At 37.9% G+C, this 15,970-nt stretch overlaps 1 protein-coding gene across 2 annotated transcripts in view; it reads left to right on the top strand.

The window, feature by feature from the left end:
* MARCHF1 (membrane associated ring-CH-type finger 1) overlaps positions 1 to 15,970 on the top strand; it is an 843,574-nt gene that overhangs the window by 282,571 nt on the left and 545,033 nt on the right. For both annotated transcript variants that reach the window (XM_067737026.1, XM_067737025.1), the window contains exon 2: positions 8,682 to 8,758. The gene's annotated coding sequence lies outside the window, so the exon portion shown is untranslated. The remainder of the gene's footprint in view (positions 1 to 8,681; positions 8,759 to 15,970) is intronic.

Below are 15,970 nucleotides of genomic sequence, written 5' to 3' on the forward strand. Positions count from 1 at the left end.
TGCTAAAAACATTCTTAGATACATCTTTTGGGGGAACGTATATTGCAGTCAGCTCTGCCTTCTACTGGAGTGGACCCTAAAACAAATAAGAAATTGTTGCTGCTGTGTTATATCTGGGGATACAAGAGACTGTGAATCACGTGGCTGGTGAATATTTCCTTTTTTAAAATAATTTTTTATAGATTTAATTATTTTTTAAATTTATTTTTGGCTGCGTTGCGTCTTCGTTGCTGCTTGCAGGCTTTCCCTAGGTGGGGCGAGCAGGAGCTACTCTTCGTTGCGGTGCACGTGCTTCTCATTGTGGTGGCTTCTCTTGTGGAGCTCGCGGGCTCTATAGCGCAGGCTCAGTAGTTGTGGCGCATGGGCTTAGTTGCTCTGCGGCATGTGGGTCCGTCCCAGACCAGGGATCGAACCCATGTCCCCTGCATTGGCAGGCAGATTCTTAACCACTGCACCACCAGGGAAGTCCCTGGTGACTATTCCCCCTTGATGTGCTGTTTGAATATATAAAGATCCCAAAATGAAACTTGTTTAGCTTCACACAGTGTCTCTTGCTTGTCCTTCAAGTGCTTCATTTTTTCATTCATCTTCATTATGTTTAAAACATTCGATCAAAGACTTCCCTGGTGGTGCAGCGGTTAAGAATCCACCTGCCAGTGCAGGGAACACAGGTTCGAGCCCTGGTCCAGGAAGATCCCAAATGCCACAGAGCAAGTAAGCCTGTGTGCCACAACTACTGAGCCTGCATGCCACAACTATGGCAGCCTATGCTCCACAACGAGAAGCCACTGCAATGAGAAGCCTGCGCACCACAATGAAGAGTAGCCCCAGCTCACAGCAGCTAGAGAAAGCCCAGGCACAGCAGCGAAGACCCAAGGCAGCCAAAAATAAATAAATAAATTTATATATATATAAAAAACATTCTATCAATTCCAACTATCTTTATAAAGCAACTATATTAAACTGGAGCCAGATATTATAGCCTGATTTTTTTGTTTGTTTGTTTGTCATCTGTCTTTGGGGCTTTTGCTGAGTGTCTTGGCTGTTCAGCAGCACATAAATGCACATAAATGGCATAAACAGCCTTTTTATGTCTTACACCAGAAGAGATCATTATGAACTATTTTATTAGAAAATAAAACTTCAGTTGACTTTTTTTTTTTTTTACATCTTTATTGGAGTATAATTGCTTTACAATGGTATGTTAGTTTCTGCTTTATAACAAAGTGAATCACTTATACATATACATATGTTCCCATATCTCTTCCCTCTTGCGTCTCCCTCCCTCCCACCCTCCCTATCCCACCCCTCTAGCTGGTCAAAAAGCACCGAGTTGATCTCCCTGTGCTATGCGGATGCTTCCCACTAGCTATCTAGTTTACGTTTGGTAGTGTATATATGTCCATGCCACTCTCTCTCTTTGTCACAGCTTACCCTTCCACCTCCCCATATCCTCAAGTCCATTCTCTAGTAGGTCTGTGTTTTTATTCCTGTCTTACCCCTAGATTCTTCATGACATTTTATTTCTTAGATTCCATATATATGTGTTAGCATACGGTATTTGTCTTTCTCTTTCTGACTTACTTCACTCTGTATGACAGACTCTAGGTCCATCCACCTCACTACACATAACTCAATTTCGCTTCTTTTTATGGCTGAGTAATATTCCATTGTATATATTTGCCACATCTTCTTTATCCATTCATCCGATGATGGACACTTAGGTTGTTTCCATCTCCAGGCTATTGTAAATAGAGCTGCAATGAACATTTTGGTACATGACTCTTTTTGAATTATGGTTTTCTCAGTGTATATGCCCAGGAGTGGGATTGCTGGGTCATATGTTTGTTCTATTTGTAGTTGCTTAAGGAACCTCCATACTGTTCTCCATAGTGGCTGTACCAATTCACATTCCCACCAGCAGTGCAAGAGTGTTCCCTTTTCTCCACACCCTCTCCAGCATTTAGGTTTCTAGATTTTTTGATGATGGCCATTCTGACTGGTGTGAGATGATATCTCATTGTAGTTTTGATTTGCATTTCTCTAATGATTAATGATGTTGAGCATTCTTTCATGTGTTCGTTGGCAGTCTGTATATCTTCTTTGGAGAAATGTCTATTTAGGTCTTCTGCCCATTTTTGGATTGGGTTGTTTGTTTTTTTGTTATTGAGCTGCATGAGCTGCTTGTAAATTTTGGAGGTTAATCCTTTGTCAGTTGCTTCATTTGCAAATATTTTCTCCCATTCTGAGGGTTGTCTTTTGGTCTTGTTTATGGTTTCCTTTGCTGTGCAAAAGCTTTGAAGTTTCATTAGGTCCCATTTGTTTATTTTTGTTTTTATTTCCATTTCTGTAGGAGGTGGGTCAAAAAGGATCTTGCTGTGATTTATGTCATAGAGTGTTCTGCCTATGTTTTCCTCTAAGAGTTTGATAGTTTCTGGCCTTACATTTAGGTCTTTAATCCATTTTGAGCTTATTTTTGTGTATCGTGTTAGGGAGTGTTCTAATCTCATAATTTTACATGTACCTGTCCAGTTTTCCCAGCACCACTTATTGAAGAGGCTGTCCTTTCTCCACTGTACATTCCTGCCTCCTTTATCAAAGATAGGGTGACCATATGTGCATGGGTTTATCTCTGGGCTTTCTATCCTGTTCCATTGATCTATCTTTCTGTTTTTGTGCCAGTACCATACTGTCTTGATTACAGTAGCTTTGTAGTATAGTCTGAAGTCAGGGAGCCTGATTCCTCTAGCTCCGTTTTTTGTTCTCAAGATTGCTTTGGCTATTTGGGGTCTTTTGTGTTTCCATACAAACTGTGAAACTTTGTTCTAGTTCTGTGAAAAATGCCATGGGTAGTTTGATAGGGATTCCACTGAATCTGTAGATTGCTTTGGGTTGTAGAGTCATTTTCACAATATTGATTCTTCCAATCCAAGAACATGGTATATCTCTCCATCTATTTGTGTCATCTTTAATTTCTTTCATCAGTGTCTTATAATTTTCTGCATACAGGTCTTTTGTCTCCTTAAGTAGGTTTATTCCTAGATATTTTATTCTTTTTGTTGGAATGGTAAATGGGAATGTTTTCTTGATTTCACTTTCAGATTTTTCATCATTAGTGTATAGGAATGCCAGAGATTTCTGTGCATTCATTTTGTATCCTGCTACTTTACCAAATTAATTGGTTAGCTCTAGTACTTTTCTGGTGGCATCTTTAGGATTCTCTATGTATAGTATCATGTCATCTGCAAACAGTGACAGCTTTACTTCTTCTTTTCCGATTTGGATTCCTTTTATTTCCTTTTCTTCTCTGATTGCTGTGCCTAAAACTTCCAAAACTATGTTGAATAAGAGTGGTGAGAGTGGGCAAGCTTGTCTTGTTCCTGATCTTAGTGGAAATGCTTTCAGTTTTTCACCATTGAAGATGACGTTGGCTGTGGGTTTGTCATATATGGACTTTATTATGTTGAGGAAAGTTCCCTCTATGCCTACTTTCTGAAGGGTTTTTATCATAAATGGTTGTTTAATTTTGTCGAAAGCTTTCTCTCCATCTATTGAGATGACCATATGGCTTTTCTACTTCAGTTTGTTAATATGGTGTATCACATTGATTGATTTGCGTATATTAAAGAATCCTTGCATTCCTGAAATAAACCCCACGTGATCATGGTGTATGATACTCTTAATGTGCTTTGGAATCTGTTTGCTAGTATTTTGTTGAGGATTTTTGCATCTATGTTCATCAGTGATATTGGCCTGTAGTTTTCTTTCTTTGTGACATCCCTATCTGGTTTTGGTATCAGGGTGATGGTGGCCTCGTAGAATGAGTTTGGGAGTGTTCCGCCCTCTGCTATATTTTGGAAGACTTTGAGAAGGATAGGTGTTAGCTTTTCTCTAGATGTTTGATAGAATTCGCCTGTGAAGCCACCTAGTCCTGGGCTTTTGTTTGTTGGAAGATTTTTAATCACAATTTCAATTTCAGTGCTTGTGATTGGTCTGTTCATATTTTCTATTTCTTCGTGATTCAGTCTTGGCAGCTTGTGCATTTCTAAGAATTTGTCCATTTCTTCCAGGTTGTCCATTTTATTGGCATATAGTTGCTGTAGTAATCTCATGATCTTTTGTATTTCTGCAGTGTCAAGTTGTTACTTCTTCTTTTTCATTTCTAATTGTATTGATTTGAGTCTTCTCCCTCTTTTTCTTGGTGAGTCTGGCTCATGGTTTATCAATTTTGTTTACCTTCTCAAAGAACCAGCTTTTAGTTTTATTGATCTTTGCTATCGTTTCCTTCATTACTTTTTCATTTATTTCTCATCTGATCTTTATGATTTCTTTCCTTCTGCTAACTTTGAGGTTTTTTTGTTCTTCTTTCTGTAGTTGCTTTAGGTGCAAGGTTAGGTTGTTTATTCGAGATGTTTCCTATTTCTTGAGGTAGGCTTGTATTGCTGTAAACTTCCTTCTTAGAACTGCTTTTGCTGCATCCCATAGGTTTTGGGCCGTCGTGTTTTCATTGTCATTTGTTTCTAGGTATTTTTTGATTTCCTCTTTGATTTCTTCAGTGATCTCTTGGTTATTATGTAGTGTATTGTTTAGCCTCCATGTATTTATAGTTTTACAGATTTTTTCTTGTAGTTGATATCTAGTCTCATAGTGTTGTTGTCGGAAAAGATACATGATACGATTTCAATTTTCTTAAATTTACCAAGGTTTCATTTGTGACCCAAGATATGATCTATCCTGGAGAATGTTCCATGAGCACTTGGTAAGAAAGTGTATTCTGTTGTTTTTGGATGGAATGTCCTATAAATATCAATTAAGTCCATCTTGTTTAATGTATCATTTAAAGCTTGTGTTTCCTTATTTATTTTCATTTTGGATGATCTGTCCATTGGTGAAAGTGGGTTGTTAAAGTCCCCTACTATGATTGTGTTGCTGTCGATTTCCCCTTTTATGGCTGTTAGTATTTGCCTTGTGTATTGAGGTGCTCGTATGTTGGATGCATAAATATTTACAATTGTTATATCTTCTTCTTGGATCGATCCCTTGATCATTATGTAGTGTCCTTCTTTGTCTTTTGTAATAATGTTTATTTTAAAGTCTATTTTGTCTGATATGAGAATTGCTACTCCAGCTTTCTTTTGGTTTCCATTTGCATGGAATATCTTTTTCCATCCCTTACTTTCAGTCCGTATGTGTCTCTAGGTCTGAAGTGGGTCTCTTGTACACAGCATATATATGGGTATTGTTTTTGTATCCATTCAGGCAGTCTGTGTCTTTTGGTGGAACACTTAATCCATTTACATTTAAGGTAATTATCGATATGTATGTTCCTATTCCCATTTTCTTAATTGTTTTGGGTTCGTTATTGTAGGTGTTTTCCTTCTCTTGTGTTTCTTGCCTAGAGAAGATCCTTTAGCATTTGTTGTAAAGCTGCTTTGGTGGTGTTGTACTCTCTCAGCTTTTGCTTTTCTGTAAAGGTTTTAATTTCTCCATCAAATCTGAATGAGATCCTTGCTGGGTAGAGTAATCTTGGTTGTAGGTTTTTCTCCTTCATCACTTTAAATAAGTCCTGCCAGTCCCTTCTGGCTTGCAGAGGTTCTGCTGAAAGATCAGGTGTTAACCTTATGGGGATTCCCTTGTGTGTTATTTGTTGGTTTTCCCTTGCTGCTTTTAATATGTTTTCTTTGTATTTAATTTTTGACAGTTTAATATGTTTCTTGGTGTGTTTCTCTCTGGATTTATCCTGTATGGGACTCTCTGTGCTTCCTGGACTTGATTAACTATTTCCTTTCCCATATTAGGGAAGTTTTCAACTATAATCTCTTCAAATATTTTCTCAGTCCCTCTCTTTTTCTCTTCTTTTGGAACCCCTATAATTCGAATGTTGGTGCGTTTAATGTTGTGTCAGAGGTCTCTGAGACTGTCCTCAATTCTTTTCAATCTTTTTTCTTTATTCTGCTCTGCAGTAGTTTTCCACTATTTTATCTTCCAGGTCACTTATCCATTCTTCTGCCTCAGTTATTCTGCTATTGTTCCCTTCTAGAGTATTTTTAATTTCATTTACTGTGTTGTTCATCATTGCTTGTTTCATGTTTGGTTCTTCTAGGTCCTTGTTAAATGTTTCTTGCATTTTCTCTATTCTATTTCCATGATTTTGGATCATCTTTACTATCATTATTCTGAATTCTTTTTCAGGTAGACTGCCTATTTTCTCTTCATTTGTTAGGTCTGGTTGGTTTTTATCTTGCTCCTTCATCGCTGTGTGTTTTTCTGTCTTCTCATTTTGCTTATCTTACTGTGTTTGGGTTCTCCTTTTTGCAGGCTGCAGGTTCGTAGTTCCCGTTGTTGTTGTTGACTGTCCCCAGTGGCTAAGGTTGGTTCAGTGGGTTGTGTAGGCTTCCTGGTGGAGGGGAGTAGTGCCTCTGTTATGGTGGATGAGGCTGGATCTTGTCTTTCTGGTGGGCAGGTCCACGTCTGGTGGTGTGTTTTGGGGTGTCTGTGGCCTTATTATGATTTTAGGCAGCCTCTCTGCTAATGGGTGGGGTTGTGTTCCTGTCTTGCTGATTGTTTGGCATAGGGTGTCCAGCACTGTAGCTTGCTGGTCGTTGAGTGAAGCTGGGTGTTGGTGTTGAGATGGAGATCTCTGGGAGATTTTCGCCATTTGATGTTACGTGGAGCTGGGAGGTCTCTTGTGGACCAGTGTCCTGAAGTTGGCTCTCCCACCTCAGAGGCACAGCCCTGATACCTGCCTGGAGCACCAAGAGCCTTTCATCCACATGGCTCAGAATAAAATGGAGAAAAAGTAGAAAGAAAGAAAGAGGATAAAAGAAAATAAAATAAAGTAAGATAAAATAAGATAGTTATTAAAATAAAAAATAATTATTAAGAGACAAATTTTTTTTTAAAAAATAAAAAAAAATCAAAAAAAAAAAAAACCGGACGTATAGTACCCTAGGACAAATCATGAAAGCAAAGCTATACAGACAAAATGTCACACAGAAGCATACACACAAAAAGAGGAAAAGGGGAAAAAATAATAAATCTTGCTCTCAAAGTTCACCTCCTCAGTTTGGGTTGATTCGGTGTCCATTCATGTATTCCACGATGCAGGTACATCAAGTTGATTGTGGAGATTTAATCCGCTGCTCCTGAGGCTGCTGGGAGAGATTTTCCTTTTTCTTCTTTGTTGCACAGCTCCTGGGGCTCAGTTTTGGATTTGGCCCCGCCTCTGCGTGTAGGTCACCAGAGGGCGTCTGTTCTTCGCTCAGACAGGACGGGGTTAAAGGAGCCGCTGATTCGGTGGCTCTGGCTCACTCAGGCCGGGGCGGGGTGGGGGGGCGGGGGGGGGGAGGGAGGGGCACGGCGTGAGGGGCGGGCCTGCGGCGGCAGAGGCCGGCGTGACGTTGCAACGGCGTGTGGCGCCGGCCGGCGTGACGTTGCACCGGCGCCGGCCGGCGTGACGTTGCAGCAGCCTGAGGTGCGACGTGCGTTCTCCTGGGGAAGTTTCCCCTGGATATCGAGACCGTGGCAGTGGCGGGCTGCACAGGCTCCCAGGAAGGGGGGTGTGGCTAGTGACCTGTGCTCGCACATAGGCTTCTTGGTGGTGGCAGCAGCAGCCTTGGCGTCTCATGCCCGTTTCTGGGGTCCGCGCTTTTAGCCTCGGCTCGCGCCCGTCTCTGGAGCTCCTTTAAGCAGCGCTGTTAATCCCGTCTCCTCGCGCACCAGGTAACAAAGAGGGAAGAAAAAGTCTCTTGCCTCTTCGGCAGGTCCAGACTTTTCCCCGGACTCCCTCCCGGCTAGCCGTGGCGCACTAAACCCCTGCAGGGTGTGTTCACGCCGCGAGTCCTCTCCCTGGGATCCGACCTCCGAAGGGCGAATCTCAGCTCCCAGCCCCGCCCGCCCCGGTGGGGGAGCAGACAAGCCTCTCGGGCTGGAGAGTGCCGGTCGGCACCGATCCTCTGCGGGAATCTCTCCGCTTTGCCTTCCGCACCCCTGTGGCTGTGCTTTCCTCCGCGGCTTCGAAGCTTTCCTCCTCCGCCGCCCGGAGCCTCCGCCCGCGAAGAGGCTCCTAGTGTGTGAAACCTTTCCCTTTACGGCTCCCTCCCAGAGGTTCGGGTCCCGTCCCTATTCTTTTGTCTTTGTTTTTTCTTTTTGCCCTACCCAGGTACGTGGGGAGTTTCTTGCCTTTTGGGAGGTCTGAGGTCTTCTGCCAGCGTTCAGTAGGTGTTCTGTAGGAGTTGTTCCACGTGTAGATGTATTTCTGATGTATTTGTGGGGAGGAAGGTGATCTCCGCGTCTTACTCTTCCGCCGTCTTCCCCCGGCCTCGAGCTACAATTGTACTCATTTTTCCTCTCCTGGTGCTCGGGTTGGCCATTCCAGCCACTTTACTAACAGTCTCCCCACCTGGATAGTGAGCACCTTTCTCTTCTTAATATACTAAAAGTATTTACACATTTTGAAACTGTATGGATATTGATATAAATTCTTCCACATGATCTGAATGTTGACGCAAATGACACTGGGAACCCTCCCTATTACATTATAAAGACTATTTAGATAGACCCGCAATTTGTACAACATTTGTGGGATCTTTCCATTACACAGAATTAGTTTCCTTAAAGTTAATTTTTTTTTTTTTTTAAGTTCAGCCTTTTAGTTTATTTATTTCAATTTTCTTTTTCAGGAAATGTACCCGCGAGGAGTTCTGAGACAATGTCCTCAGATGTTCCGCTGGGATTAAACAAGACACTGCTGTATTTCGTAAGTTTATCTATTTTTATGTTAGTAAAGAAGATTTTCTGCTGCAGAGAACCAGTTTTTTTTAAAATTTGGAATTAGTGTCAAATTTGATTTAATAGAAGACAATTTTATTTTTTCAAGATTTCTTTTACCTAAATTTTATTCAATTTCAATGGATAGTGAAAAACATTTCTTTGTTAGATCAACTCTGTTTCATTGTATGTATTATCCAATATTTTAATGACCTGTGAGAGGAACTTTATAAGTTTTTTAGCTAATTTAAATGGGCAGTGCTCTCAGTAATACTGATTTGGCCTGGGTGAATATATTGGTAATTATAATGTCCTGTATTTCACTGAACGAATACTTTCAATTTGCTCTGTAACAGCTGCCTCTTGGGTCCTGATGAAGGTAACTGAATACTGAGCCTCTTTAGGAAACATATTGATTTTCTTTTTGTTACTAAAACTTAGATTTTTACATTCCTAGATTATTCATTATGATGAGATGTGTACCACATTGTTTGGATGTACTAAAATCTGTCTAACACTCATGAATTTTACATGATGTGAGGCAAAGAAAAGCTACTGTGTGGAGAGTCATGAGTGACATTAAAGTGAACGTTTCCTGAAACTTCGAATTTACAACCCTTCTGATTACCTCAAAGTTGAGAGTTTTGCTATTTCAGTTTCTAAAACACAGTAGAAAGCAAAATAATTTCTCCCTCTTTTACAAGCTCTCTTCTGATATTGATACAGAATAGCCCCCTTGCCTCTAGTTACTTTTCTATGACTGACTCAGGAGGTTGAGGATGTAATACACCTCATGTAATTTGACATTTGCAACTTTTTCTTTTCTGTGTTTTTTTTGTGTGTGTGCTTTTTATTCAAGTAAACTATTCCCAATAAACAAGAGAAAAAAATTGTGCTATGTCCCCCCATAGTAAGTGGATGGGGGAGGGTCATCTGGATGAAGCGATGTACGTGGAGATCTGTAATCAGCAGCGCAGTGGCTATTCCAAGTGCATTCAGCAGGGGTATTTTGTTGCTCCACTATTTTTGAACAAGCTGGATTAATATGGAGTATGGTAACTTGAAAAACACACTCAAAAGTTAGAATAGATTTTAGAAATGTATATAGTAATTTGGAAGGCATAAATCTGTCAGAAAGATCTTGAAATTGGTGAAGAATCACTCACAAAATTGGAAATTTTGTAAAGATAAATATTAACATATCTCATAAATAAATAAGGATTTAGAAGATTAAAAAATATAAGATTATATAGAGGATTATATAGAAGACAAAAAATAAGGATTATATAGAAGATTAACAAAAAATCTTTATCTTAAATTTAAACTAAGACATAGCAGTTCCACTTTTTTCAAGCCCTATCCATTTTCATTATTATTTTTCTAAATGGAAACCAGGGAATTCTCTCCCTAAAACACTGCATTTAATAAAAATGTTCAATTTTCTATTTTTGTTAAGGATTTCTCTATGTATGTATTTTCCTCATAAATTCTAAGTTTTATCATTGAATAGCAACAGCATTTAAATGACTTTATACAATTTTATATTAGTAAGAAACATTTGTTGAATATTTACTATGTATCAAGCCTTATGCATGAAAAATGGCAAAGAAATTTAGTGTTGAATATGACCTGTGCCATCTGATCAGTGGTGAACATACATTTTCTATTAGGATTTCACAGAAGTTTCCTGTTTCCCTGTTACTACATCAATCCCTACAGCTCTAAGAAATCCAAGTTGGGAACTACGGACGTATTATTAGAACTTAGATTAATAAGAAAGATTTTTAAGAACCAGGCACAAATGTATTCTTGGCTGGATCACACTCTTCTTGATTTCTCTGAGCACTTGTAGTTTATTCATCTAATGAAGAATCTGGAATGTACCAAGAAGGTACAGGGGAGAAATAAAAATTTTGATTAAATATTCTCAGTACTAGAAGTATACTCCAATAAAAAAAAATTAAGGAAGTAGAATAATTCCATTTGAAAAAGAAAACATACTGAAATAACTGAATACTATTCTTCAGTGTATATTAAGAAATCTTACAAAAACGTGACCCATTCTTTATTTTGTACTGATTTTTTAAAAAATTCAAAAACCTGGACTATTAATAGTGCAGATTTCCATGCTGAGAGAATTTTTAAATGCTAGAATAGCTATAGATACACGTTTGAAAATCCCTTATTTTGAAAGACTTTTCAAGCAACACAGATCCTATCTTGCAGAGACTATCTGAGAGAAAAAATGCTAATTAATTCAACATGAAATTTTCCAAACCTAGGATTATATGATCATACGTTGGTTGCTGCTTTACATTCTGTAATAAGTCATTAGCTTCAGTCAACATTGACTTTGCTTTTCTGAGACCGTACAAAGGAGGAAGCTAACTGGTTTAGCAAAACATCTCCTGCTCCGCTGTGGTCCCAGTTGAATACTGTCTAGTTGCTAATGGAGAATTAGTACACTTTTCTCTAAGGGCGTGAAGGATGATCAAAGTGGACCCTCTGCCTTTGGAATGAGAACCTCCCTGGGAGCTCTACTCATGTCATCTGACTGGAAGTCATTTAAACAAATTTTTAAGGAGCGCATTAAAAAAAATATATATAGGGGGCTTCCCTGGTGGCGCAGTGGTTGAGAGTCCGCCTGCCGATGCAGGGGACACGGGTTCGTGCTCTGGTCCGGGAAGATCCCACATGCTGCGGAGCGGCTGGGCCCGTGAGCCACGGCCGCTGAGCCTGTGCATCCGGAGCCTGTGCTCCGCAATGGGAGAGGCCACAACAGTGAGAGGCCCGCGTACAGCAAAAAAAAAAACCCCAAAACTCATAGCTGTCTTTTTGCTGTCCAATATTGCTATTCCCTTAAGAGAGGATTATATTTCACAAGGTAATATCTATCAATAGAGGCTATTTTTCTCGTATTTTAGATCATGAATGATTCTAGCTTAGAAATCACTCTATCTTCTGGCTTATAATGCTAGTTATTTTATAGACTTTCTTTTCCAAGAAACTCAGTAGTGATGAAATCAGCACTATGTTTTGTAAGATTTTTTAATTCAAATGATTGAATTATTTAATTCAATCAAATGAATATTTGTGCTAAGAACTGTGGAGAATAAAGGAAAATTGCAAAAGACCAATGCTTCCTAATTGCTACAGTTTCATCGTGGAGAAAAAATCAATTATATAAAAATTAAATGTAGGATTAAAGTCAGTAAAAAACTCAGAGACTGTATTATAGCTCTCTGACACCCTGCAACATGTTAAGTGTACCCTTGTATGCCACATACAAATTTAAAGAGATGGAGAAAAGAACAATGAATGAATGAATGAAGTGCTGCAGTTATTGAGAGTCAATGTAATTAAATTTGAGAAATGAAACATAGGAAAAACTAAGGGACTCACATCACAGATCGGACAAAGTAAAAAGAGACTTGGCTTAAGAATTTACTTAGGATATGGTGATAGATTCTATCTTTAAAGGTGTTGGAAAGTGAATTTTATAAAATGAGTAGTGAGCAGCAAAGCTAAGAAGTAAGATTGGTCTAAACGAGGAAGGGTCTTAACTCCATTCTGGGCAGCCTGTATTTTATTCAGTGGGAGGGTCAGTCACCAGAGACATTTCAGTGAAATCCTCTCCTATCAATTCCTGAATAACTGACATGGGGGGAAGAAAAATCAAAGACTATGTCATACTTCTAACTCTGAATAAGTGGAAAAAATGTGCGATGAATGGAAATATGAAAATTAAGAGGTTGGGGTGAAGAGGGCAGTTGGTAAGGTTGATGTAAGTGGTGAAATCTTCCGATTTTGAAACATCCTCAGCTTACTTTCCAAGAGTGACTTATCTCTACTCATATTCTTATCTCAAACCTATTCTTTTTGCTTTTAGTGTTATTGGCATTTTTGATAGTAAAACAAATGGGTTATTTGTATTCATTTATAATTTATACTGTCACTGCACCTCTAGTTTACCTAAAAGTGAATTTTTAAGTGAATAAACAGGAATTATTGAAATGGTGAAAGATGTGTTCATTCATTTTGGAGTAACTTTTACTCACATAAAGTCCCAAGTTGACATTCAGGAGTAATTATTTGCTTCGTTATAGACATTGAACAGTTTGTTTTATAAGTTTGGGCACTTTGTAGAAATAAAATGGATTTGATTTTTTTGTTCTATTGACAGAGATTCTTCTTACTTTCCTAAAAGACAGAGACGCTTGGTCAGAAAGAGGTAACTATGAGGTAGAGGCCTAGTCATTTCATGTGTTGATTTTTCTCATCCATTAATAGGCAACTATTTATGATGTGGCCAGAAACAACTTAGACATTCTCTGAGGAAGACAGAACTATGCTTGCCCTGATTCAAGGACCATTTGTAAAAATATACATAGTGTATACAAAAGAGAGTAGTACAGATGGTATAGCTACCTACTGAGGGAAGTTGACATAAAAGAAGGAAAAACAACTTAATATTTCCCAAAGTGTCAGTGAAAAATAATTTAGAATAAAAATATTTATCAGTGACTTTTCAAGAGGATTATGAAGCACAGGGAGATGTGCCCATGTGGATTCTTTTGGGGCCTTTGCAACCAGTTGTGAGAGACTAGAATTGATAACAGTGATTTCAGCAAGACAAACTAATTTCTCATAATCTGTTCTTCATCTGTTTTCACAATTTTGTTTTTAATGTATATCATAATGTATATTTAATGTTGTTAAATATTTTCTAATCTAAAAGTTATTTGATGATTGGCAAGAAAAATAAGAACTGTGAGCCAAAAACCACTGGTATATGATGAAGGGCATGAGCTTAGCACAGAATTGGACTAGAGATTGTTTATGTCCAAACAAAACAAATTAATATGTTGGAGAAAGCTATGGCATTTCAGTATAAAGCTTTAAGTTTGTTAGTCTAACCTTCTCTAAAAGAAAGGATAACGGTTCATCAAGAGAATCATTTTTCTCCCCCATATGTTATAAGGATGTTTATACGATTGAACCACATAATGGCACGCATTCTCAACAGCAGCTTTTTAAAATATGTGAAAGGTCTTCCGCATACAGTTGGTTGTTTCTTGTATGAGCTTTGGTAGTCACCTTGAACAAAACTTAAATGCAATTACACAAAGAAACAAAATGATTATGGTAGCTTTCTGATTATCTCCATACACAGGGAAGAAGCCTGAAGAATTGTGGAGGAGTAAGTAGTTGACAGCTTATTCCTTAGACAATTCTTGAACATCAACTGTCTCCAGCAGGTTTAAGGTAGGAGTTTTATGGCAGAGAACTCATAAGTGAAGTTCTACTGAGGATCTGAAGGGCGGGAATGTTTCATTCCTGAATGAAAAAACACCTCTGTGTTATAGATATCAGCCATGTTGAAAATAAAGACATTTCATTGTGAAAGTTAAAGGTTATCAGTTCATTCACTTAGCTACACAATATTCTTTGGTAGCATATATTGCTGGCCATTCTATTTATCACCAGAAGTTGAGTTACCCATGTGCAGGATGAAAATTTTTGTCAGGAAGGAACTCTAAATGCTTAAGAGTGCTAAAAGGATATCTAAAAGTGCTGTATGTCTGTCTTAAAGATACGGCAGAAGATCTTAAAGATACACTAAATATTATCAACATAGTAAAACCTAAGTTTGCTCTCTTAAGGAGTTTAATCTGATTGAAATTCCATTGTGATGAATCTGTTAGGGAAACACCGTGTCCAAGTAGAGTGATGGAAGTGTGTGCTCTTCACCCACTCTTTCTTTCCTTATCTGTGTTCTGTACTAGGAAGTAATGGCTCTTTTATTATTTGGAGTAAAGCTCTTAATGCCTCTAAATGGGAAAAAAAAACTACTGTGTAATGTAAGTACAAGCAAGTAAGTTTAAGTGTAAAAATTAGAAGTCACTAAAAGGAAAAGTCAGTTTCTTTTCAGTTAGGTATTCATGTATAGAATAGAGATCAACACAGTAAGCATCAGTTCTAAAAACAACAAAATTTTATATGTTATTTTTTCTCCTCAGCTGTACCAGTGGTCCTTGCTTATTAGCAGAGAGACACATCTCTTCTTCTTTGTTCATAATTACCATCAATTGCATCATTGGGCATCTGTGGTACACACTACTATATATAAAATAGATAACCAACAAGGACCTTCTGTATAGCACAGGGAACTATATTCAATATCTTGTAATAACCTATAATGGAAGAGAATGTAAAAAAAAGAATACATATATAACTGAATCACTTTGTTGCACACCTGAAACTAACACAACATTATAAATCAAGTATATTTAAATTATTATTTTTTAAAAATTAAAAAAAGAAAATATAACAAAAATCATTAGTTTCTCCATTTTTATTGTTTTTTAAAAATTCATACATACATAGACACACACACATTCCTGACATTATAGCCTCAGAAACAATATTGACAAAACTCGCCTTTTGAATAATTTAGTTATTTAAAAAAGACTTTCTTTAAGTGTGACAAACTCTAATTTGTTTCCTCGGCATAATTAACCACTGTGACTTTCTATTTCATTTGTCTTAACATTCACATTAATGAATTCACCTTTTGTCCTGCTTTGAACTTGATATTGAAAAAGATTTTATGCATCATTGCTTCTTAATATGCTTCAGATAATTGGCCCTGTTACAGTAGCTTATATAATACTTCTCTGAGAAAATGAGAGGGACTTTCCCAAGAAATAGAGTTTATCTCAAACTGAATTTGTTTCGGTGAAGTCATTATGAACATGGAAGATGTTTTGACAAATACATGAAATTACAGAAATTGAAAAAAAGTTTTTATACACAGACCGACAGACATTTAGTATTGTTGCACGTAGCCTCAAATCTCTTTAATGTTAATGGTCTACATTCCAACTTTCTATTATTAAGTAAATGAAAATGAGCTCCTTGCAAATTTACATGGGAGCAGAATAGTACATAAATATCAATCTGCTGAAATAGACTTTTCCAGACTGTTCCTCTACCTTTGCCAGCTCTCTGAGTCTTCTGTGGATTAAAGAATGTGTACAAGTAAGACCTTTTTTTTTAATGCTGCTTAGAATCCTGGTTTCAGATTTTCTGTTGTATTTTGAGAAGACTGGATCGAAGCATTGTTGATGGTGACAAACACAGGCATTTAATTGTGTTTTGAGGGTTCCCCACCCAAACCTAACATTGGTCATATTTCAAA

This window comes from Pseudorca crassidens, chromosome 4 (assembly GCF_039906515.1).
Source record: "Pseudorca crassidens isolate mPseCra1 chromosome 4, mPseCra1.hap1, whole genome shotgun sequence".
In the NCBI taxonomy this organism is placed as follows: Eukaryota; Metazoa; Chordata; class Mammalia; order Artiodactyla; family Delphinidae; genus Pseudorca; species Pseudorca crassidens.